This window comes from Leptodactylus fuscus, chromosome 8 (assembly GCF_031893055.1).
Source record: "Leptodactylus fuscus isolate aLepFus1 chromosome 8, aLepFus1.hap2, whole genome shotgun sequence".
In the NCBI taxonomy this organism is placed as follows: domain Eukaryota; kingdom Metazoa; phylum Chordata; class Amphibia; order Anura; family Leptodactylidae; genus Leptodactylus; species Leptodactylus fuscus.
Genome location: NC_134272.1, coordinates 90,584,215 through 90,610,250, shown reverse-complemented (window position 1 = coordinate 90,610,250; position 26,036 = coordinate 90,584,215). Strand labels below are relative to the sequence as shown.

The following is a 26,036-nucleotide window of genomic DNA, read 5'->3' as shown; positions in this document are numbered from 1 at the left end:
CAAATCTTGCATGGTTTGGGGTGCCATGGAGCATGTAGGGGGTCCGCTCAATGCACCTGCCACAGGGTCTCCTTATAGATGAGCGGCTTCTATATTTATCACTGCACAATTTACACTGGCACGACTTCTCAGCAGCGATGAGTCAGTGTCCTAAAGTACAAGTGTGTGAGACCCCAGACTGCGGCCAGCGCTTCATTTATGGTCAGATTAACCCTTGATTTTCACGTTTGCGGCAGAGACGAGAAGGTGAAGTGAGGCCACACGGAAAGCCGAGAATAGGATTTGTGACCACTTCAAAACTCCCAACCCAACCACAGGGTTTCTCTGACATATAATGAGACGTCTGAGCTCCTGCAAGGAAAGAAACCGGCAAGAAAGAAGAAAGTCTCAGGAGCTCAAAATCCAGAATTTACCATCCCATAAAAGTACAGACAGTCTCAAAAGTTTGGGGTACAAAGTTTTGTAATTTTGTAACTTTTTGCGACCTGGATCAATTTAGTGTTTGCAGGATACTTCTTGTTCTACAGAATACACTTACTAAAGATGCAGGGTCCAACCCCAGATGGAAAACTACAAGTCCCAGTCAGTGGCGTAACTAGGAATGGCAGGGCCACGTGGCAAACTTTTAACATCCCCCCCCGAAGACCTTGACCAACTGACCCCTAGCGCCGCACACTATAATGCCCCACATTGACCCCAGTACACAGTATTATCCCCCTTAGTGGCCCCTGTACACAGTATTATGTCTCCATAGTGGCCCCAGTACACAGTAGTATGTCCCATAGTGGCCCCTGCACACAGTATTATGTCCCATAGTGGCCCCTGAACACAGTATTATGTCCTATAGTGGCCCCTGCACACAGTATTATGTCTCCATAGTGGCCCCAGTACACAGTAGTATGTCCCATAGTGGCCCCTGAACACAGTATTATGTCCTATAGTGGCCCCTGCACACAGTATTATGTCCCATAGTGGCCCCTGCACACAGTATTATGTCCCATAGTGGCCCCAGTACACAGTATTATGTCCCCATACTGGCCCCAGTACACAGTATTATGTCCCATAGTGGCCCCTGCACACAGTATTATGTCCCATAGTGGCCCCTGCACACAGTATTATGTCCCATAGTGGCCCCTGCACACAGTATTATCCCCCATAGTGGCCCCTGCACACAGTATTATGTCCCCATACTGGCCCCAGTACACAGTATTATGTCCCATAGTGGCCCCTGCACACAGTATTATGCCCCGTAGTGGCCCCTGCACACAGTATTATCCCCCATAGTGGCCCCAGTACACAGTATTATGCCCCATAGTGGCCCCTGCACACAGTATTATGTCCCCATAGTGGCCCCTGCACACAGTATTATGTCCCATAGTGGCCCCTTCACACAGTATTATACCCCATAGTGGCCCCTGCACACAGTATCATCCCCCATAGTGGCCCCTGCACACAGTATTATGTCCCATAGTGGCTCCTGCACACAGTATTATGTCCCATAGTGGCTCCTGCACACAGTATTGTGGCCCCTGCACACAGTATTATACCCCATAGTGGCCCCTGCACACAGTATTATCCCCCATAGTGGCTCCTGCACACAGTATTATCCCCCATAGTGGCCCCTGCACACAGTATTATGTCCCATAGTGGCTCCTGCACACAGTATTATCCCCCATAGTGGGCACTGCACACAGTATTATGTCCCACAGTGGCCCCTGCACACAGTATTATCCCCCATAGTGGCCCCTGCACACAGTATTATGTCCCATAGTGGCCCCTGCACACAGTATTATGTCCCATAGTGGCCCCAGTACACAGTATTATGTCCCCATACTGGCCCCAGTACACAGTATTATGTCCCATAGTGGCCCCTGCACACAGTATTATGTCCCATAGTGGCCCCTGCACACAGTATTATGTCCCATAGTGGCCCCTGCACACAGTATTATCCCCCATAGTGGCCCCTGCACACAGTATTATGTCCCCATACTGGCCCCAGTACACAGTATTATGTCCCATAGTGGCCCCTGCACACAGTATTATGCCCCATAGTGGCCCCTGCACACAGTATTATGCCCCATAGTGGCCCCTGCACACAGTATTATCCCCCATAGTGGCCCCAGTACACAGTATTATGTCCCATAGTGGCTCCTGCACACAGTATTATGTCCCATAGTGGCTCCTGCACACAGTATTATGTCCCATAGTGGCTCCTGCACACAGTATTATACCCCATAGTGGCCCCTGTACACAGTATTATCCCCCATAGTGGCCCCTGCACACAGTATTATGTCCCATAGTGGCTCCTGCACACAGTATTATGTCCCCATAGTGGCCCCTGCACACAGTATTATACCCCATAGTGGCCCCTGCACACAGTATTATACCCCATAGTGGCCCCTGCACACAGTATTATCCCCCATAGTGGCTCCTGCACACAGTATTATCCCCCATAGTGGCCCCTGCACACAGTATTATGTCCCATAGTGGCTCCTGCACACAGTATTATCCCCCATAGTGGGCACTGCACACAGTATTATGTCCCACAGTGGCCCCTGCACACAGTATTATCCCCCATAGTGGCCCCTGCACACAGTATTATGTCCCATAGTGGCTCCTGCACACAGTATTATCCCCCATAGTGGGCACTGCACACAGTATTATCCCCCATAGTGGCCCCTGCACACAGTATTATGCCCCATAGTGGCCCCTGCACACAGTATTATGCCCCATAGTGGCCCCTGCACACAGTATTATCCCCCATAGTGGCCCCAGTACACAGTATTATGCCCCATAGTGGCCCCTGCACACAGTATTATGTCCCCATAGTGGCCCCTGCACACAGTATTATGTCCCATAGTGGCCCCTTCACACAGTATTATACCCCATAGTGGCCCCTGCACACAGTATCATCCCCCATAGTGGCCCCTGCACACAGTATTATGTCCCATAGTGGCTCCTGCACACAGTATTATACCCCATAGTGGCCCCTGTACACAGTATTATCCCCCATAGTGGCCCCTGCACACAGTATTATGTCCCATAGTGGCTCCTGCACACAGTATTATGTCCCCATAGTGGCCCCTGCACACAGTATTATACCCCATAGTGGCCCCTGCACACAGTATTATACCCCATAGTGGCCCCTGCACACAGTATTATCCCCCATAGTGGCTCCTGCACACAGTATTATCCCCCATAGTGGCCCCTGCACACAGTATTATGTCCCATAGTGGCCCCTGCACACAGTATTATGTCCCATAGTGGCTCCTGCACACAGTATTATCCCCCATAGTGGGCACTGCACACAGTATTATGTCCCATAGTGGCCCCTGCACACAGTATTATGTCCCACAGTGGCCCCTGCACACAGTATTATCCCCATAGTGGCCCCTGCACACAGTATTATGTCCCATAGTGGCTCCTGCACACAGTATTATCCCCCATAGTGGGCACTGCACACAGTATTATCCCCCATAGTGGCCCCTGCACACAGTATTATACCCCATAGTGGCCCCTGCACACAGTATTATGCCCCATAGTGGCTCCTGCACACAGTATTATGTCCCCATAGTGGCCCCTGCACACAGTATTATGTCCCATAGTGGCCCCTGCACACAGTATTATGCCCCATAGTGGCTCCTGCACACAGTATTATGTCCCCATAGTGGCCCCTGCACACAGTATTATCCCCCATAGTGGCCCCTGCGCACAGTATTATGTCCCATAGTGGCCCCTGCACACAGTATTATGTCCCCATAGTGGCCCCTGCACACAGTATTATGTCCCATAGTGGCCCCTGCACACAGTATTATGCCCCATAGTGGCTCCTGCACACAGTATTATGTCCCCATAGTGGCCCCTGCACACAGTATTATCCCCCATAGTGGCCCCTGCGCACAGTATTATGTCCCATAGTGGCCCCTGCACACAGTATTATGTCCCCATAGTGGCTCCTGCACACAGTATTATGTCCCCATAGTGACCCCTGCACACAGTATTATCCCCCATAGTGGCCCCTGCACACAGTATTATACCCCATAGTGGCCCCTGCACACAGTATTATCCCCCATAGTGGCCCCTGCACACAGTATTATCCCCCATAGTGGCCCCTGCACACAGTATTATCCCCCATAGTGGCCCCTGCACACAGTATTATCCCCCATAGTGGCCCCTGCACACAGTATTATACCCCATAGTGGCCCCTGCACACAGTATTATCCCCCATAGTGGCCCCTGCACACAGTATTATACCCCATAGTGACCCCTGCACACAGTATTATGCCCCATACTGGCCCCTTCATACAGTATTATGTCCCCATAGTGGCCCCAGTACACAGTATTATGTCCCCATTGTGGACACACATGAACAATTATTATACTCTGATAATCGGAGACCCAGAGGGATACAAACATATATATAAAAAAAAAAAAAAAAAAAAGCAGCGGTAGTGGCTGTCGCCGGCCCCTAATGTCCTGGTCCCTGTGGCAGCTGCCTTTGCTGCTACCATGGTAGTTACGCCACTGGTCCCAGCCCACCCCCACCCTGCAAATTATAGCGGGGCTTTTTATTACAAAACAATCACAAAGTTTATCATTTTCCAGCAATTTAACCTCAATCACCGTGATAACGGCACAGAGATCGGCTCCACTTCCTGAGAAACTTTTCCAATCTGATAAGTGCAGGGCGCAGCTGGACCCCAGACATTGCCAAATATTTCAAGACCCTTATAGATAACCTTTCTTAAAGGAGAAGTACCGGGAGGTGCACACACACCCCATGTCAGTATGTTTGATACTTAATATCTGATTTCTGCCCCCATGATAATCCTTTGGTCCAGTCTACAAGTTCCTGATACAATTGTATCCACTCAGCCAGTTCTTTTTCGGCTGTTCTTTGATCCTGTTATATTGCGGATTTTTGTGTTTTATGATTTTCAATAGATGTGAAATCTGTTTTTATGATTATTTATTATTCGTGTTTTCACATTATTATTTTTCATTTCATAGGGACATTGGGCATCATAATAAACTTGTTTAAAGACTCAGCAAGATCTTCCCTCCTTTAGATTCTGGTTCATACCCCCAACCAGGGCATCAAGGACGGTGGGTCTACCCATTCCTGATGAGTTTCGGATCTCGCCATGACCTTGGACTAGGTTCAGCCTGATTCGGGCCTCTCTAGCATCTGGTGAGGACCCTCCAGACTCCTTCATATGTTTGCAATTTACTCAGATATTTTCAGGGGCAACTGCTAACCCACCATGAATATAGACGTGAAGGACAAGAGCGGATGGGAGGATGAAGGGAGTTGGAATACAAGAGGAGACATCTCTCAATGCTTATAGGGTGGAAGTCACAGAGATCAGTCCTGGAAAATGTCCCCTACACATCCAGTAATTGTGGGTGACAACCATCTGGGTATCGTTACAGCTTGTAACCCAGCTTTCCTAGTGTGCTAAATTCTTAAATGGAGTATCTGTCTTTATAGGGCAGACCTGATGAAATAGCAGCTCTATTGATAAGCACACAACTTTCCCAGGAACAGATAGGACTTCATAGAATTGTTGGACTAACTAATGTATTCTGTCTGGCCTTTCCATACAGCTGCAGTTTGCTACAATGTATCAGTATAAAGTCTACAGTGAAAACACGAAAGGGAGAAAATCTTTCTCCATCATTACAAAGTAGCAAAGTCTCAGCTGATATTTGTTACAATTGTGTCCAGTCCAGACCTCTTATATTACCTGCACTGATACACTGAAGCAGTTATTAACATGTGGGTAAAGAGTGATATTCTTGGTGCCGGCCATATTTGTGCAAGAATTGCCCCAATTTAGCCATTGTACCCCTCTCATTCCTCTAAGCAGGTAGCAGGGGTGTAACTTAAGGAGGTGCAGAGAACCCGGGAGCCTTAAGAGGCCCATAAGGTGTCTCAATATGTAGAGACCAGTACTATAAATACTACATTATAGTTGGGGCTCAGATTAAGACCAATGTACATAACAAAGTCTATAGGAAAGTTTCAGAACTTTCCATTCTACGATTATGAAGCTTTGGGAACACTGGTCTGTGCGGGCCCCTTTAACATCAGGATGGGAGATGGCGGCTGCTGTGTCCGTCACTAGGTGGAAAACTGCACCTGAGACAAGTATACAAATATTTACCGGGTGATAATGATCGGCCAGCGCAGGTAACAGCGTGAGAAACGCCAAATCCACAGATGGAAAGAGAGGACGAGTAAAGCGACTGGTCATCTAGTCTAGTATACTGTGCTGTATAATAACCATCATAAGGTCCAATATAATATACAGTACAGTATAACAACCAATATACGACTAGTATACAGTATAATGGCCAGTATAATATACAGTACAATATAACAACCAGTATATGACTAGTATCCAGTATAATGGCCAGTATAATATACAGTACAATATAACAACCAGTATATGACTAGTATACAGTATAATGGCCAGTATAATATACAGTACAGTATAACAACCAATATACGACTAGTATACAGTATAATGGCCAGTATAATATACAGTACAATATAACAACCAGTATATGACTAGTATACAGTATAATGGCCAGTATAATATACAGTACAATATAACAACCAGTATATGACTAGTATCCAGTATAATGGCCAGTATATAACTAGTATAACATCCAGTATAATATTCTATACTTTATAGTACAAGAAAAACTTCTACAACTTTCCTATATATTTGGTTTCAATTCATCACCATTTCCAAAATCTCTGCTTGCTGTCAAAGAATCTTGTTTACAAGATCTGATAATTGCTACAATTGTATCCAGTCCAGAAAACAGAGATCCTGTGAAAGTCGCCCATGGAATGTGCAAGGGGGAAATAAGACAGCAGGCTCTATATAGAGAGACGGAGATAGATAGGAGATAGATAGGAGATAGATAGGAGATAGATAGGAGATAGATAGGAGATAGATAGGAGATAGATAGGAGATAGATAGGAGATAGATAGGAGATAGATAGGAGATAGATAGGAGATAGATAGGAGATAGGAGATAGATAGATAGGAGATAGATAGATAGGAGATAGATAGATAGATAGATAGATAGATAGATAGATAGATATCCCCATATACTGTTTAGTCTCTCCTCATATTGTGCAGGGCCTGCAGACAATTCCAGAGGCGCGGATATGTCAGTGTTGTGTGTGTGTGTGTGTGTGGGGGGGGGGGGGGGTTACTTTTTTCCTCCTGAGGTCTCGCTGACATTTACAGAGCAGACACATTTATTCTGAGACTTCTTGTAAGCCTTGGCTATTACTGTAATCATTCCCATCATTAGCAGCGGCCATCCCTCCGACAGCTGGAAGCTTCCATTATAAACAGCGATTTTCTGCTGCGGCTCCCAGAGGAGGAGAATCTGTGAGGCTTCATGTGCGCCTCTGTAATATCATATACTGTATTATAGAGGGGGTGGGGGGGTAACATGGAAGACCCTGCTACAGCTGGTGCCATCTATAGGAACCAATGCAGAACCCACCATGTCTTATAGGGGAATGGTCTATAGGCCTGGAAACCAACTTGACATTTATACTTTTTGCTATTTTCATGTATCTAGAGCTCTGTTATCCAGAAAACACAATGAACCTGCCGTGTCCCTACAGTCCCTATAGATCTGCTGTCAGCGACCACATATAGACCAATCACTAACAATATAGGTATGGAAGCTTATCTTGTACATGAGCTTTTCTTCTCCATTCACATCTAAAATCTTGGGGGGGGGGGGAATGGAATTTTAATTGCAGCCTTGGATGTGAATGGAGAAGAAATAAAATAGCTGCAAATAATTGTGACGTCCAGTATTCTTATACAGAGGTTTGCATTGGTTTCTCTGGTTTCCTTCCCGACATTCCAAAGACATCCTGATAGTGAATGTAGATTAAGGGACAGTGACTGATAATACCTGCGCTACGGACTATGATGGCGCTATGCAACTACAAGAAATAAAATACATAACTATTTGGTTACTTCATTCCAAGACAAATCCTGAGACGTGAACAGTCCGGAGTCGTCACCGCCTGAATCGCTCCAGACTTTTATGCCATCAAGTAGGATACGTGAGGGGAAAGGGTGTGAGGACAAGAGGGGGAAGTGACCGCCGGGGTCAAGTATTTTACATGACAACATAGGAGAAGCAGGTACCAAGAGGAGATCCTAAGGACAAGAATAGCTGTGAGGGAGAACTGCAGCTGCTGCAGAACCTCCAACGAGCTTTTAATGCACAGAGTTCCTATAAGAGTGATCACCCAGCTTTTCTGGATTCATGAATGGCACATCTGGGTAGATATACAGCACTGGGGATACGACTGGAATGACGATGACGATCCGTAAAAGAACTGTACTGGCAATCATATTGGTGATCACCCAGCTTTTCTGGATGCAGATACAGTGATATGGTAGCACAGAGAATATTACTGCTGAACTAGACTGAAAATCAGAATAGTAATCTCCAGAGAAGCTGTAGGAGTAGCCATATTGGTGACCACCCAGCTTTTCTGGATCCTCGAATGGCACAGTTGTCCATATATACAGTCGTGGGTGAGCAAAGAGAATATACAGCACAAATAGGCTCATGATGATCTCTAGAGGAGCTGTATGAGAAGTCATATTGGTGACCACCCAGCTTTTTTGGATCCCTGAATGGCACAAGTCGTATGAAATTAAAAAGAATGATCCCGCACACATAGGCTTAGAAGGCTGCAGGATAATCCCTAAATAAGCTGAATTAGCAGCATTATTAGTCACCACCCAGCTTTTCTGTATACCTGAAAAACACAGTTGTAGAATACGGTGATCTAGGAATAAAGAGAATACTGGTTCATACATCAGCTAGAAGGAAGTACGGCAATCCCTGGAGAAGATGTCTGATGCGTGGTTACCACCCAACTTTCCCAGGCACAGATATAACTCTAGGACACAAAGTCTGTGGGGCAGACATAGACGGCACATCTGTCTGGCATCCCTTAGTGGCAGCTCTGAGAGATGGGCAGGCCATTAGCAGATGTGCTTTCTGTACAATGTGTCATTTCCTATGACATGGGAGTCTCCTCTCTGGAAGGGTCTGCAGGAACAAGGCTTAGCCGGTCCCACGCTGCTGGGATAGTTGTCGGCGGAGCCCTCTGACTCAGCTATACCGCCCTGCGTTCCCACAGAATAGTCAGAAGCCAAGGGAAGGCCATCAAAGGCGGAAAGATGGAAAAACACTCAAAAAAATTCCCATCAGAGACGACGGCCCTGCCCAGAGGAAAACCAAAGGGGTATGGCGTGATTGAGAGGTCGCCCCCTCAGCTCTACCCACCCCAGAACCATGGCTGCTGGCGCTGAGGGCCATAGTCCAGGGGCCACGTAGGGGGGCACAAACTTATACATTATCATTAAGTCATGGAGCTCAAACTTATTAATTCTCCTGCCAAACATGACAATGCGGCCGCTCGACTTCACTGAATGGGGCTCTTTGTGAGGGCGGTGATCCGATACCGCCGCGACTGCAATCATTAATTGTGATTTTAGGGACGGATCTAAAAATGGATGAAAAATGTGAATAAAGGATACGAGTAAATATAGGAAAAAATCCAAGATCTCTGCTTGCTGTCAGCCAACCGCGACATCCCTGTGTATTAAAGGATTATCTTATCTTATCTTATCTTAACTCCTGTACGAGCTGAAACCTTATTAATACTGCGTGGATCCACTTTCCCTAATTTTATACTGAAGTTGGGCAGGTACGTGGCGGACCCCATTAGAGTCTATGGCGTCTGTCGGTAACCACCTAACGTGGATCAGGTTTTCGTTTTTTGGGTCCCCAGGTGAATCCTAAATGCTAGTGTGAACCTAGTGTAAGCTAAACCGTACTGATGTATTTTACCTACACTGATACATTGTAACAGAAATCTAAGGTTTGGCCGAACTTGAGATTTTGGGGGGATTTTATCCTTGAATCATTATTATACTTGGGGGTCAGACCTTTCTTCAGCCAATTACAGGACGGTAAACCATGACCTTTGACTTCACCCACAGCCAGGAAGAATCCAGAAGACACCGGTGATGGAGCAGCAGGCACCATGAGAGGTGAGGGAGGGTATGACTATTTGTCTATTTGTTATGTCTCTGCACCCCCCCAATCCCCGTCCTCCACCTATTATACTCTGGGGTCCGAAGAGTCTCTGCAGAGTAACAATAACACCCCTGGTTTGGACCAAATGGGGGCAAACTTCAATTCGCAAAAGGAATCTCACAAAGTTTGCCCCTCCATAGGGAGGAGAGAGATCGGTGCTGATGATTTCTAGGATTTATAAACCTCTGTTGTCTTCTATAAAAGAACATTTGACCTGTTACTGTGAGGATTCGCTACAATGTATCCAGTCTAGACAATCCTCTGTGAGATAAACAGTCTGGACGAGCGACTGACACATTGTAGCAAACTATCGGGGCAGGAGAGAGATCTGAGCTGATGGGTTTATAGATTTTGATCGGCTTTCAAAAAAAACATATGACCCGTCTTTGTGAAGATTTGTTACAAGCGGATCCAGTCTAGACAATCCTCTGAGCAAAACAGTCTGATACAATGTATCAGTGCAGGTAAAATGTAACTAACTTGACAAAAGATCCATTTGTGATACCAATATATAGACATTGATTGTGTCTGGAAAAGCTTCTCCCCTGTCCTAGTGATCCATTCATTGAAGGGGGTCCCGGTGCTGAGACCACCACCATATCTAAAGTGGAGATGAAACCCTTCATTCAAGCTCTGCCCCCCCCCCCCCAGAAATCTTAAGAACAGTCCGGATCTCCCATAAGGATTGCCACCCAGCTTTCCTGCGCTCGGATAAGCCTGCTTATAATAAATACAGGATACCTGGCACTGTAGATGCCACCTGGGCACCGCTCATCTCATCTTCTCAGTGACACACTAAATTAATTTTTAACTCTTGCAGGGCGGAATCCTGCGACGCGGGGTCAGGGTCACGATGTAAGGAGTGTTTGCCGCGCCATAAACCGATCAGCAATGGCGATAACGAGGTGTCACTCTTTCCATGGTAACGTAAACCACGGATGTTTTTGCCACTTCGAGGTTCTGCTGTCAATGATTGACCAGAGCTGGCGCGTTACAGTGTGCAAGGCAAACAGACAGCGAGGTGGGCAAATATGGAAAGGCCGAACACGTGTCCTGTCATGAAAAGTGCTGCGACTTTCTAAGGCCCAGTTCACATCTGCGTTCGGCCCATTCCATTCCCCTCTCCGCATGGAATACGCAGACAGCGCTTTTCTCTCCACATTTTTCATGCAGAAACCACACGGACCCCATTATAGTCTATGGGGTCCACAGGTTTGTTAAAGGAACCACTTTTTTGTGCAGATTAATTTTCCATTCGGGGGTCCCCAAACATCTTTCTCACCACTGTCTATTGCAGAGTGGCTTTTCAGGAGCCTGAAAAAGCTGGAGTGGATGACAACCACTGTGGGAGCGGTAATGGGGGGCATCGCAGCAGTTTTCCCAGAGACAGGTAGAAATTTTAATATCATGTCACAACAACCCAAGTCCAGAAACCATTTACCTGCACTGATACATTGTAACAAACTGGGACAGAAGAGAGATTTGTGCCGAGAATTTGTTTCTCTCTCCGAATACAATTGTAGCAAACGCTCAGCTGTGAAATACCTCCTCCCATTCATCGCTACATATTGCAGATGGGTTATTCTGGAGTCTGGAAAAGTTGGGTAACGAGCACGGATTTCCCAGAGTCAGATAGAGCTTTTAGGTTGGACAGGCAGCAGCCCTGACACATGACCACGACTACATCGTCAGTCAGTATGTTGTACATATCCAAGGAAAATACACGATGGGCGCCGCTCCAGTTGGACGACGTTCACACAGGGATGTTTACATTCTGCATACGGGATGGAATGATCTTTGCATGTCTGGCGGCCATTTTTCTCCTATTATAAGACATTCAGTATACCGCCATGTAATGTAAACAGTCTGCTATAAGGAATGTATATGATGTCACGTACAGCCACCACCAGTATATGACTAGTATATAGAACACACTCGTATCCGCTACACCGACAACAAAAGAACGCGCGCTCGGCTCTGCTACATCTGTACGGAAAGTCGTGCCAAAACCTATTGTAATCTGGCTGTCCTTCTCTCCGGGTATCAGACAAGTGAAGTGGCGGCGCAGACACAAAGGGCTCCGTGCTATAGGCATGTGGGGAGATAGGGGCTATCAGGCCCCGCTCTATATACATGTAGTTTACGTTATATAATCAGCGGCGCAGATAACCGCAATGACGCTGCTCTTACGCTTTTCATGTTTTATCAGGCAAATAAAGAATCCATACATCTGACGACAAGAGGAATGAATTCCATGCTGGGCCGTCTGGCACTACTACTTCCAGCGGACTCCGGCGTTTGTTTTTCCAGGCGCTCGGCTGCACCGTCGCGACTATATTTGGTAACTGTCACTTAGAAGGGCCCTGACAAAGACGCCTTTATCTATGGAGAAGGGAACACAAGGAGTTACGTTACCGGCCGAGGAGACTGCGATTAATCTCAACAACAAGAACTTTAATAACGTTTGCGGAATCGGAGATAAGCGCATTATACTTGTATTACAAGACAGGGACAGAAAGATCAAGTGGAGGGCAAGGGGCATCAAGGAGTTAAAGTCTAAACACACCCTAACCTTAAAAGACCAGGGGACAACCCCAAAATGCCCCTCATATCACTCTCAGGGACTATAGAAAGCGGAGCTAGGGAGCTGTTTGGGGCCCAAAAGATTCGAGTTACATCTCTAGTGACCGCCATGTTCTCACAGGTTTCGAAGGGTAGCTCAGTTTTAAAGCCACACCCTATAACACTGTGTTCTGCTTAGAGTTCGCTCTGAGGGGGTGGGGCTTTACACGAGAATTCTCTCATTGGTGTTCTTTCAATACATGTGTGTGATGCCCCGCCCATGAGGAGCCGCCAATAGGCAGAATACAGTGTATCCATTTTGCAGGAAGTGTTTCTTTATCAAGCATCAGGCATTTCTCAGTTACATCTGTTTCTGGGAAAGTTTTGTCACAAGTAGGACTACTACGACAGACATGGACTCTCACCCAGCTTTCCAAGATTCCTGAACAGTAACTAAACAGATTCCCATTCAGCAGTTTCCAGGATTTCTGAATGATCAGCAATCAGAACTCTAGAAAAACTGAGTGCCGACACAATTATAATGACCTACACATTCATCACCACCCAGCTTTCCCAGTATCAGATACATGCAAGATGCAGCTGTGCTGGATGAGATATTTGGCTCATCTCCTTGGATTCCTCTTTGCTTTGGAGCAGTCTCATGTTTTCGGTGATTTTCCTGTGTATAACAATAACAGTCGCTTCCTATAATCATTATCAGGGAGGTTCGAGGCTCAGGACGGGCCGCTCCTCACACGACGACTCCAGAAGTCGGATCTGATTCCATTCCCAGATGTTTAGGAATTCCAAAATGTTTTCAGCTCATACAGAGGAACATGTTAGGGCTGAGACTCTGATCGAGCGATAAGCCAGTTATAAAGTTCATGTCCTGCACACGCATGTATTATAGAGCTCGGGTCCTGCACATTCATGTATTATAGAGCTCGGGTCCTGCACACGCATGTACTATAGAGCTCGGGTCCTGCACACACACACGTATTATAGAGCTCGGGTCCTGCACACATATGTATTATATAGCTCGGGTCCTGCACATACATGTACTATAGAGCTCGGGTCCATTACCACTATACAGTTCAGGATGCTGTAATTGGATAGACATATAGACATACATTATAGGACTAGTCCAGATTGGGGCATAACATATAATTACCTGCTGCAAAGTGACCAAACATTGTCCCCTATGTAATGAATCCCTGAGGAAGGAAAAGATCTTTAAATTTCTAATATACATTAAATCCCTCACTTAGACCCCTGTGTTATATATCATCCAGTGCCTGAAAGACTGTACGCAGACCGACAACAGCTGTAAAGGGCTGCGGAATATATGGTATTATAGAAGTAAACTAAATACATAATATATAGTGACTGCACCAGCAGAATAGTGAGCGCAGCTCTGGAGTAAGATAAGTAATGTAATGTATGTACACAGTGACTGCACCAGCAGAATAGTGAGCGCAGCTCTGGAGTATAATACAGGATAAGTAATGTAATGTATGTACACAGTGACTGCACCAGCAGAATAGTGAGCACAGCTCTGGAGTATAATAAAGGATAAGTAATGTAATGTATGTACACAGTGACTGTACCAGCAGAATAGTGAGCGCAGCTCTGGAGTATAATACAGGATAAGTAATGTAATGTATGTACACAGTGACTGTACCAGCAGAATAGTGAGCGCAGCTCTGGAGTATAATACAGGATAAGTAATATAATGTATTTACACAGTGACTGTACCAGCAGAATAGTGAGCGCAGCTCTGGAGTATAATACAGGATAAGTAATGTAATGTATGTACACAGTGACTGCAGGGAGAGAATAGTGAGCGCAGCTCTGGAGTATAATACAGGATAAGTAATGTAATGTATGTACACAGTGACTGTACCAGCAGAATAGTGAGCACAGCTCTGGAGTATAATACAGGATAAGTAATGTAATGTACACTCACCGGCCACTTTATTAGGTACACCTGTCCAACTGCTCGTTAACACTTAATTTCTAATCAGCCAATCACATGGCGGCAACTCAGTGCATTTCGGCATGTAGACATGGTCAAGACAATCTCCTGCAGTTCAAACCGAGCATCAGTATGGGGAAGAAAGGTGATTTGAGTACCTTTGAACGTGGCATGGTTGTTGGTGCCAGAAGGGCTGGTCTGAGTATTTCAGAAACTGCTGATCTACTGGGATTTTCACGCACAACCATCTCTAGGGTTTACAGAGAATGGTCCGAAAAAGAAAAAACATCCAGTGAGCGGCAGTTCTGTGGGCGGAAATGCGTTGTTGATGCCAGCGGTCAGAGGAGAATGGCCAGACTGGTTCCAGCTGATAGAAAGGCAACAGTGACTCAAATAGCCACCCGTTACAACCAAGGTAGCCAGAAGAGCATCTCTGAACGCCGCACAGTACGTCCAACTTTGAGGCTACAGATGGGCTACAGCAGCAGAAGACCACACCGGGTGCCACTCCTTTCAGCTAAGAACAGGAAACTGAGGCTACAATTTGCACAAGCTCATCGAAATTGGACAATTGAAGATTGGAAAAACGTTGCCTGGTCTGATGAGTCTCGATTTCTGCTGCGACATTCGGATGGTAGGGTCAGAATTTGGCGTCAACAACATGAAAGCATGGATCCATCCTGCCTTGTATCGGTAACGGTTCAGGCTGGTGGTGGTGGTGTCATGGTGTGGGGAATATTTTCTTGGCACTCTTTGGGCCCCTTGGTACCAATTGAGCATCGTTGCAACGCCAAAGCCTACCTGAGTATTGCTGCTGACCATGTCCATCCCTTTATGACCACAATGTACCCAACATCTGATGGCTACTTTCAGCAGGATAATGCAATGCCATGTCATAAAGCTGGAATCATCTCAGACTGGTTTCTTGAACATGACAATGAGTTCACTGTACTCCAATGGCCTCCACAGTCACCAGATCTCAATCCAATAGAGGAGCATCTTTGGGATGTGGTGGAACGGGAGATTGGCATCATGGATGTGCAGCCGACAAATCTGCGACTGCAACTGTGTGATGCCATCATGTCAATATGGACCAAAATCTCTGAGGAATGCTTCCAGCACCTTGTTGTATCTATGCCACGAAGAATTGAGGCAGTTCTGAAGGCAAAAGGGGGTCCAACCTGTTACTAGCATGGTGTACCTAATAAAGTGGCCGGTGAGTGTATGTAACCATGTAATATACATACACAGTGATATAACAGTTTGTGTAGATTATCTCATATATAATCCTGCTTGTAAGTAGTTGTACAGAGCTGGACATAAACTGACAGACAATGCGATGCCTGACGTGTGAACATGTGGCCTCCAGTATGAGATTTACAGATACTGCACACTCCTATGAGTCTCTTCAGTGTAATATAGGAAGGGGTTTCTATACTGGACAGATAAGAGAAAAAATAATCTCGTTGGTCAGAAACCTAGAACTAAGTCTTCAGCTGTTAAGTGACTACAACTCCCAGCCGGACACGCTCGGTTTATAGGCTGAGGAGCCCCGGACTACAGACCTTCTGCATGTTATAACGTAATAAGACTATTGTCTATATGCGATTACTATGGGGCTGTGTCTGGATGTTTTTGTAATGCCCTTAAAGGACCAGAACTCCCGAGATCATTGACTTTTATGATGAACAGCTGGAGAGTGTCTGATATCAGTCACATGTAAGGCTAGAAAGTTTCTGGAATTTTTAGGGACTTTTCTAGAGTCTGCAATGATGGATAACAGGGCCCAGAACATTACACTGCAAATGAGCAAGTGGACAAGAGACAGAGTCAAGGTTTAAGCCGACCATGAGGCCTTGTGCAAAGTGCAATCACACCACAGACCTGTAGCTTCAGCCGAATATGGTTAACATTTTCCAACCCAGCTCATCACATTTTCTGTAGAAAGATCTGCCACAATGAGCAGACAACCCAGATCTAATGTGTATGTGTAGTACAAGTCTGTGATCACACAGCAGCACATACAGAAGGTTTCCATCAGAGCATCCGCTCCTTGTGATCCTAGCTGTGGTAAATGACATTATATACAGTTATTAGGAGATAAGAAGGACATTGTAGCCATTCAGCTAATAGATAATGTCCTATTATTGTAATCAAGAATGATACTAAGTGACTGAATGACAGACACACAGGAACAGGATCACATACACAATAACAGAACCACAGCGAGACACAGTAACAGAACCACAGCGAGACACAGTAACAGAACCACAGCGAGACACAGTAACAGAACCACAGCGAGACACAGTAACAGAACCACAGCGAGACACAGTAACAGAACCACAGCGAGACACAGTAACAGAACCACATACACAGTAACAGAATCACAGAGATACACAGTAACAGAACCACAGTGAGACACAGTAACAGAACCACAGAGATACAGAGTAACAGAACCACATACACAGTAACAGAACCACAGAGATACACAGTAACAGAACCAGATACAGAATAACAGAACCACATACACAGTAACAGAACCACAAACACAATAACAGAACCACATACACAGTAACAGAACCACAGCGAGACACAATAACAGAACCACATACACAGTAACAGAACCACAGCGAGACACAATAACAGAACCACATACACAGTAACAGAACCACAAACACAATAACAGAACCACATACACAGTAACAGAACCACAGCGAGACACAGTAACAGAACCACACAGAAATAGTGTAACAGAACCACACAGATACACAGTAACAGAACCACATAGACCGTAAAAGAACCACAGCGAGACACAGAAACAGAACCACAGCAAGACACAGTAACCAAACCACACAGATACAGTATAACAGAACCACAGTGAGACACAGTCACAGAACCACATACACAATAACAGAACCACATACACAGTAACAGAACCACAGCGAGACACAATAACAGAACCACATACACAGTAACAGAACCACATACACAGTAACAGAACCACAGCGAGACACAGTAACAGAACCACATACACAGTAACAGAACCACATACACAGTAACAGAACCACAGCGAGACACAGTAACAGAACCACAGCGAGACACAGTAACAGAACCACAGCGAGACACAGTAACAGAACCACATACACAGTAACAGAACCACAGCGAGACACAGTAACAGAACCACACAGATATATAGTAATAGTATCACAGAGATACACAATAGTAGATCCGCACAGATACACTGTAACAGAACCACACACTGATCAGTCAGGTCAGAGATGAAGCTTCTCTCCTTTGAATACAGTAAAGCTTGTGAGGAATAAGTAATTACCATGTATACAATGTGATAATATAAGTCATATACATATAGAGTTACTATAATAAGAAGCAATATCCTTATATCACATTGTACGACACATTGTATGACATGATATCACCAGGGGAGACTTCCTGCTCTCTGTGTATAGAATGTCCACATGTATCTGTCACCCCATTGGTCAGTCACTGACTGCTGTCACATGGTCATTTGTTTGTAAACATTCAAGAGTTTGGGGGGGGGGGGAAAAGGAATCAGACTGACCAGCTGCCCCCAGGAACAGACTGACACCCCCCCCCCCATTCTGCCCCCAGGCACAGACTGACCTGACCCCCCCCCCCCCCCATTCTGCCCCCTGGCACAGACTGACCTGACCCCCCCCTCCATTCTGCCCCCTGGCACAGACTGACTGGGGGATGTTACAGTGACAGCAATCACATAGGGTGTAGTCATCACTATCCACATTGTGTTTTGTGGACTTTACACATTGATACATTGTTGTAATTTTGGCATTTGTCAACCTGTCATTGTAGTCACATTTTTGGAATGAATTGGTCATCAATCACTAGGTGCATTGTATATTGTGTGACCTGACCCAATTACAGAACATGTAGCAGTGCTGAATGTTGTTGTATGTGACAGGTTCAGCTCTGATACAATGACATCTTGTGTTTTGCACCTTGAACAAATCCATCTCTCCTTCCCCTGACCAGCAGTTCAGAGTTTTCTCCGCAGACTTTCTGCCCCTATTCCGCCGTGACCAAAACACTTTGTTTTTGCAACGTTGGACCCCGGCCTAAATCTGCTACCTCTGACCAGTTCCGCTGTGTCTTTATCTCACCAGTTCAGCCCGACCACATCTAACCCGGCCAAATCTCATTTCTACCATAGTAATCCAAGACATTATTGCAATATGTCGCCTTTCCAGCCACGCCCCCTTTATCAATAACGATTAATATTTGCTCTCTTGTAAGACAAACTATTAATGTCAATGCAAATGGGTTTGGAAAACTACAAAACCCAGAATGTCCTGTGAGCCCGGTGCTACACCCACCAGGGCATCACCTCCATCCACTATGCTATATACAGTCATGTCAATGCCCGCCAGTTATAAGATCAGAGAGGGCTATACAATAATGACAACACATTACCGTTATGAAGCCGTTTATGGTTGAGATTTAGATTTTTTAAAGCGTTGCTTTTTATTCCAAATTTGGTAACATCTATCATCTGCCAGTCTTTCCAATACTGGATATAGAATTGGATACCAATGCCATGCTATAATATAGCAGAGCAAAGTTTGTCATTTGGCAGCTTCCTCCATCCAGTGTGACATCTCTCTAAGAACAAATTTACCTGCAAGGTTAAGGAAACCCATTAACAACACCACAAGTGGCATCATGTGCCATATGACAAACTCCACTCTGCTACATCGGTGCATGAATCTTTTAACTAAGATGAAACAAACTCCAAAGTCCTTGGGTCTGGGTCACATCATCTATACGGATACTTGGGATGATCTATTTCCCATGTACATTTTCCTTGGAATCCTCCATATAATGGATATCTCAGAATTCCCAGTCTCCCCCGTCCCCGTGCCATGACTGTCATTCCTATCATAGTCCGGATGCACCAACTCCGCCAGTACAAAGCCGCACACTTGTCCCTTGTCTCACCTTACACAGCTGCAACAAGATCCCAGTGTATCAGCCTTCTCCAGGTGCCACCGCCGCTCCTTGGGATTTCTTTTCCCCCTTGTACAAATCCAAAGTTTTATTGGGAGTCAAAAATAAAAAAAAATAACTTCCCTTGCTCCCTCCTTCCTTTCTTCTCACCTGGATACAGGGGTAAGGAGGAGGGGGGAGTCCAGAAATGCCAGGGACAAGAGGGTAAGAAGAATAAATACAACGTATCAAACTACAAACCAAAGTGTCAACGTTTGCAACAAACAGAAACAATGTTGCCAAAAGCGAAAAACAAAAAAAGCAAAGAAAGTTCCCAGGAAGGAAAAAAAATAAAAATGTGGGAGCAGAAGTGTAAGCAGTGCAAGCTCTGTCCCTGTGTGTGAGCCGCGTGGGGCTGAGCTGAAATGTGATGTAGGGAGGGGAGGGGGCTCTTATTCCTTGCTATCCATTTGCCTCAATCTTGTTCCTTTTTTTCCCTGAGCTGCTCACTCCAAGCAAAACACATACACACCCAACAGCAACTCCTGGCTGCTTTACTGATGTGTGCAGCCTTAAAGGGCATGGAATCCAGGAGGGGGGAAATAACATTAAAACACACATACAGAAGAGAACAGCAGGATTGCCGGGGCTGGGGTAGGAGGGGGGAGAGGGGGGTGCTGCGGCCAGGTGGGAGGGAGCACAGCTGGGAGAGGTGGAGGGAGGAGAGGCCTCGCCAGCAATTCCTTCTCCAGTTCTCTTCCACATGTTATAAAATAAAAACTGTACATGCAGCTGGCTTCCTGTCTGTTAACCCCCTCACCGCCAGGGCTACCCGAATGGGAGGCGAGACTGCACACTTTGCAAATTTTTAGAGTTTTTTTTGTTTGTTTGCTTTCAAATCCTTGGAAATTTAGAGACAGCCTGGGACTTGTAAGAAATGGTCAACTGACCAGTAAGGGTCCTAATGACAGCTTAGGGTAGGGGTCTGCCTAGAGGGCCTCAGTGCAAAATGTGAAACGGACCCCCCACCTACCCAGTGCTTTGAGTATAATGTATAATGCTAGAGGCGCTTTCAGGCTACTCAGACAACAGGGTCCTGAAGTGTCAAATCCACCCCTGCACCCTTATACTCCAGGGTATACCTAGAGGACATCAATGCAAAATCTATAACCAGACCCCCACCTACCATGTGCACTTATAATATTGGAGTCTTCTTATGTGGCAGAGGGCAGACAGATCTGCTTAGACACAGGAGCCCTGGGGTGTTACATCCCCCCTCCATCACTACAGCTATAGCCCAGGGTTCCCCTAGAGGATCCACCACCTATCCAGTGCCATTAAGAATACTAGAGTCTTCTTATGTAGCAGGGGGAATTATAGACCCCTTCAATCTTGGGGTGTTACACCCCCTTGCAACCCTATAGAGTGTCACATTCACCCTTGCACCCCTATAGCTATACCCCAAGGTCTAACTGGGAGGCCTCAATGCAAAATCCTTATCAGGACCCCCACCTACCTAGTGCCATTTATAATACTAGAGTCTTCTTATATGACAGAAGGGTTTACAGACCTATTTGGACCCGAGCCCATAGGTGTCACTTCCACCATTGGAACCCTATAACCATCAAAGCCCATCATCCATGTGGGTGGAAAATACCCAAGAACTAAGTCCTGCAGTGGTGACACAAAATACAGAATTGTTCATGTCCAAGTATATAACATAACAAGAACCTTCTGCTGTGTGGGAGGGGAATAAGGAAGACCCCACCACAGGGTGGCGCTCACAGCAGAGCAAGTCAACAAATTGAATGGATACTAAAAAGTTCTGTAAGTTTCTGATAGATCCTGGGGCAGATTTATTATATTTATTAGAGCAGCTACGCTACATTTCCGGATTAAAAAGAAAAAGACACAAACCTCAGACTTGCAACTTTCTAAAGACCAGTTGCAACAATAATTGCCGCAACTGACATTTTTTACATTACCTTCATGAAAGCAAAAGTGGCATTGGACTAGTGTTACATTTAATATTTTTATGACACCATATTCACCAGTCTTCAAAAATATCTCCCTGTGTGTTTCAATGTATTAATGTTCAAGATGTCACCAGGCTCCGAGCTTAAAGGGATTCTATCACTGGCTCTAGTGATTAAGGATATAGGTGCATAGCCATTAGACAGGCTGTTCCAGGCATACCTTTTACTCATTAATCCTCCCAGCCATTTTTGAATTAGCCCACTTTTATTGATATGGAAGTTCAGTGAGCACTGTCTGCTGTGTGTACACAAGGGGAGGAGATAACAGGGAAGGCTGATGGGTCATCATCATCATCATCATCATCATCATCTTCCTTGCCCTCCCCTCCCCCTGTGTACACACAACACACAGTGCTCAGTAAACATCCAGCACTTAGTGAACTTCCATATCAATAAAAGCGGGCTAATTCACAAACGACTGGGAGGATTAATGAATAAAAGGTATGTCTGGAATAGCCTGTCTAAAGTCTATGCACATATATCCTTAGTTAATCACTAGAGCCAGTGTTAAAATCCCTTTAATGGGTCTTTGCTGCTTGTGCAGCTGTACATTCAGAGCTCAGAAAATGTTGTAGATTCAGAGCTCAGTAGGTATTTTGTGCTTGCGTATTACAAGTTCAGAGCTAAGTGGCCGTTTCCTATTTGTGGTGCTGCAAGTTCAGAGCTCAGGACATGATTCCTGCTTGTGGGGGTGCAGGTTCAGAGCTCAAAAGGTGTTCCCTGTAATAGCCCTACATCATCCTTTGTGTCAGTGACTCCTCTGTCTCGCTCTCGCACACTGTCATGGCTGTAGAGAAATTCAGAGAACTTGCTTTAGAGATATTGTACAAAGCGACTATATAGGACGCTGACCACAGACGCAGGATCTGACTACATTTATCGTGTTCATTTGGAGTTTGTAGCGAAGGACATAGACCTGCTTAGGAACTATATGCACAAAAAAGTAAAGATTTTTAGTTCTATTTTATTTGCTTCAGGTTTTTTTCCTATGTGCGTTTTGGCAACAGAAAAGTTGCAAAAGTATATATATAATATTTCTATAAGATTAGGAGCAACCTCTTAGCATCACAGGTAAGGTGACCATTGTAATCCCAGAAGAGACTTTGCTCTAAAGCTTAGGACTGGATCAACATCCCAAATCAGTGACTATGGCTGAGAACCTTCTTGTTTACTAATTCCTAATTATTTACTAATTCCTGAAACTTCTCATAGCTGAGGATTTGCTACATTTGTATCAAGTCTAGACATAACAATTACAGTCTGGATTCCAGGGCGATACATGTAATGTGCACGGATACAATGTAGCAAACAAACAGGACAGGAGAAAGGGGAGCGCCACTGATGTCTGGAGCAACTGTAACAAACCCTCAGCTGTGAGAAGTCATTGTTTTATATGGGTTTGGACGTAAAGAAGTTTCTGTTCACTGACAGCAAGCGGAGGTCTTGAAAATGGTGAAGAATTAGAGACTAAGTAGATCAGAAAGTTGCAGAAGTTTTCATGAAATGCTGATTATGTGAAAGTCTCATGAGTGTGAACACACACCTGACCGGCAGCAAAGTGTCCTGGAAAAACTGCAGTGAAATGTTAGCAGACAATGGCACGTAGCGCTCGTCTCTACCCCCAGCCGTGCACCTGCGCTCCTTTATGGACAAATTCCGACCTCTGGAAGAGAACAGAAAGTAATCTCCGTGGCATTCCACCCCCCAGGTGAAATTCCTCCATATTCCAATAACACAGGCCGGGTTAGAGGTGACGGCGTCCATTGCCCCCCATAGATGCTGGGAGGGATGGGGGGGGGGGGGGGGGTGTCAGGTCATCCTCATCATTCAGTGCACACCACAATATTACTCTGTGCTAATGACAATCATCATTATTACAGTCCTGCCGGGGTCAAGTGGGCGAGCGACATGTCTGCTGCAAGTCTGTGCCATCACTGCTGGGCCACAGGGGGCGCTGTACATATCACTCTAGGTGCATTCCCATTCATACACAGGATAGGTCATCAATAGGCAATATTGGAATAAACCTTTAGGAGTACAGTATATCCTGCTGCCTATCAGTTTACAGCAAAGCTGGGTGATAAGCAGCGTGAACAGGATCACTGCTCTTATAGTGGTCATTGTAGATCAGCTTCTAGGAAAGATGGGTGACAATTAACATCAACAGCATCTTACAGTGCTGGCTGTATATCAGAGTCTAGAAAAGCTGGGTGGCAAGCAGCACGAACAGCATCACAGCTCCTATAGTGGTGGTTGTCTATCAGTTTCTAAGAAAGCTAGGTGACAAATATCATTATCATCATCAGAACTCCTAACTGGCGGCTGTATATCAGTTTCTAAGAAAGCTGGGTGGGAAGTATCATTATCAGAACTCCTAACTGGTGACTTTATGCATGTTTCTAAGAAAGCTGGGTGGGAATGACAGCACAGCTCCTATAGAGGTGACCAACATGGTGGTTCTGTATCGTTTCCTAGGAAAGCTGGGTGGAAAGTACCATGTTTGGCATTAACAGCTTAACTATGGGGCATCTTTTATCTATTTCTTTTAAAAAACCATGTTACATTAGGGGTTTTCATATATCCGTCTCCAGGAAAGCTGGGTGATAAATCACATGAATAGCAACACACTTCTTGTAAGGTGGGCATCTGCATTTAGGAAAGCTGGGTAGCAAATGGTCTGAACAGTATTGCCATATAATTATGGGTTGTTGTATATCAGTTTCTGGGAAAAGATGGGTGAGAATCATGTCACATTACAAGTAACAAATACTGGACGTGCAACCATTACATCCTATTAATATTATAAACTAGCTGGTACCCGCGACTTGGTCTGCGGTGATTGTAGCAGTGGGTATATACAGGCGCGGGTAAGGTTTTCGTACTGTGTATAAGGTCTGGGATATGAAATGTAACTGTGTATCTTGTTTTTGCTATAATTCTGAGAGCACATGAGACTTTTGTGTTGAATGTAATTTGTATTTCAGCCGCTATACGGTGTTGGTATAAACTGTACATAGTGTCTTTGGGACAGAGGTATTTCAGGTTAATATACTTCGATATACGACATTGTATGATTTGTTCTTTTGCGCCAGTACATGTAAGTTTTGGGCACAGGATACTCTCGAGCAGCCACATAAAGTCTAGCCCTGTGCATGACAGTCTAGTAACTCCATGCGCCTCTTAGTAATAGCAATTAACCCCATCATGTCCCTCACATTAACCCTTGTGTAAGAGTTACTGATATGTGAGAGACTTGGAGGTAATAGTTAAATATCTTCATTAATGAGGTTTATTAGTAACCCTTATATGGGGCCCACAGGGGTTAATATGAGGGACATGATGGGGTTTATTCCTAATAATGTGAGGCACACAGGGGTTAATATGAGGGACATGATGGGGTTTATTCCTAATAATGTGAGGCACACAGGGGTTAATATGAGGGACATGATGGGGTTTATTCCTAAAAATGTGAGGCACACAGGGGTTAATATGAGGGACATGATGGGGGTTATTCCTATTAATGTGAGGCACATGGAGTTACTAAGACTAAACTAATAACCCCAAATGCCGGACATTATTGAGAACAGTAATCCTATGTACCTGTGTGTTTTTCAGTGTCACTTTGCTAGCAGCTTCCTCTTCTCCTCGGGGAATGTTAGCAGGATGCAGACTCTGCTGTAGAGGGTAATATGAATTTTGTGGCTTGCTATGGTCCAAAGTGTGTGAGATTGCAGAAATAGTGATGTGAGTTTGGGTTTTGTGGGGGTCCTGAGAAAAACGTATGTGCGCTATTGTGACGAAAAGTAGCCTATTGCGCAAACGAGTGTAGTGACTATGTTTGTGGAAAATTTCAGCCAAATCGGTGGAGCGGGTTTTGCGTGATTGAGGAACAAACATCCGAACATGCAAACATCCAAACACACAAACCCACAAACATCCAAACTCACAAACTTTCACCTTTATAATATTAATAGGATGTGAAAGTTTGTGAGTTTGGATGTTTGTGGGTTTGTGTGTTCGGATGTTTGTCAGTCAATCACGCAAAACCCGCTCAACCGATTTGGCTGAAATTTTCCACAAACATGGTCACTACACTGCATTGCGCAATAGGCTACTTTTCGTCACAATAGCGCACATACATTTGTGCCAGGACCCCCACAAAACCCAAACTCACACCACCATCTCTGCAATCTCACACACTTTGGACCATAGCAAGCCACAAAATTCATATTGCCCTCTGCAGCCTCGCCCCTAACCCCACACAATCACATATACATAATACTTTACCACTTTGCCCCTCACCTTACCGATACTCCA

The 26,036-nt window shown here is 45.2% G+C and overlaps 1 protein-coding gene across 1 annotated transcript in view; it reads right to left on the bottom strand.

Annotated features, from left to right (window-relative positions):
* Nucleotides 1-20,224, bottom strand: part of TNS1 (tensin 1) — a 144,144-nt gene extending 123,920 nt beyond the window's left edge. The window contains exon 1 of the mRNA XM_075284669.1: nt 19,696-20,224. The gene's annotated coding sequence lies outside the window, so the exon portion shown is untranslated. The remainder of the gene's footprint in view (nt 1-19,695) is intronic.
* Nucleotides 20,225-26,036: the final 5,812 nt, after the last annotated feature.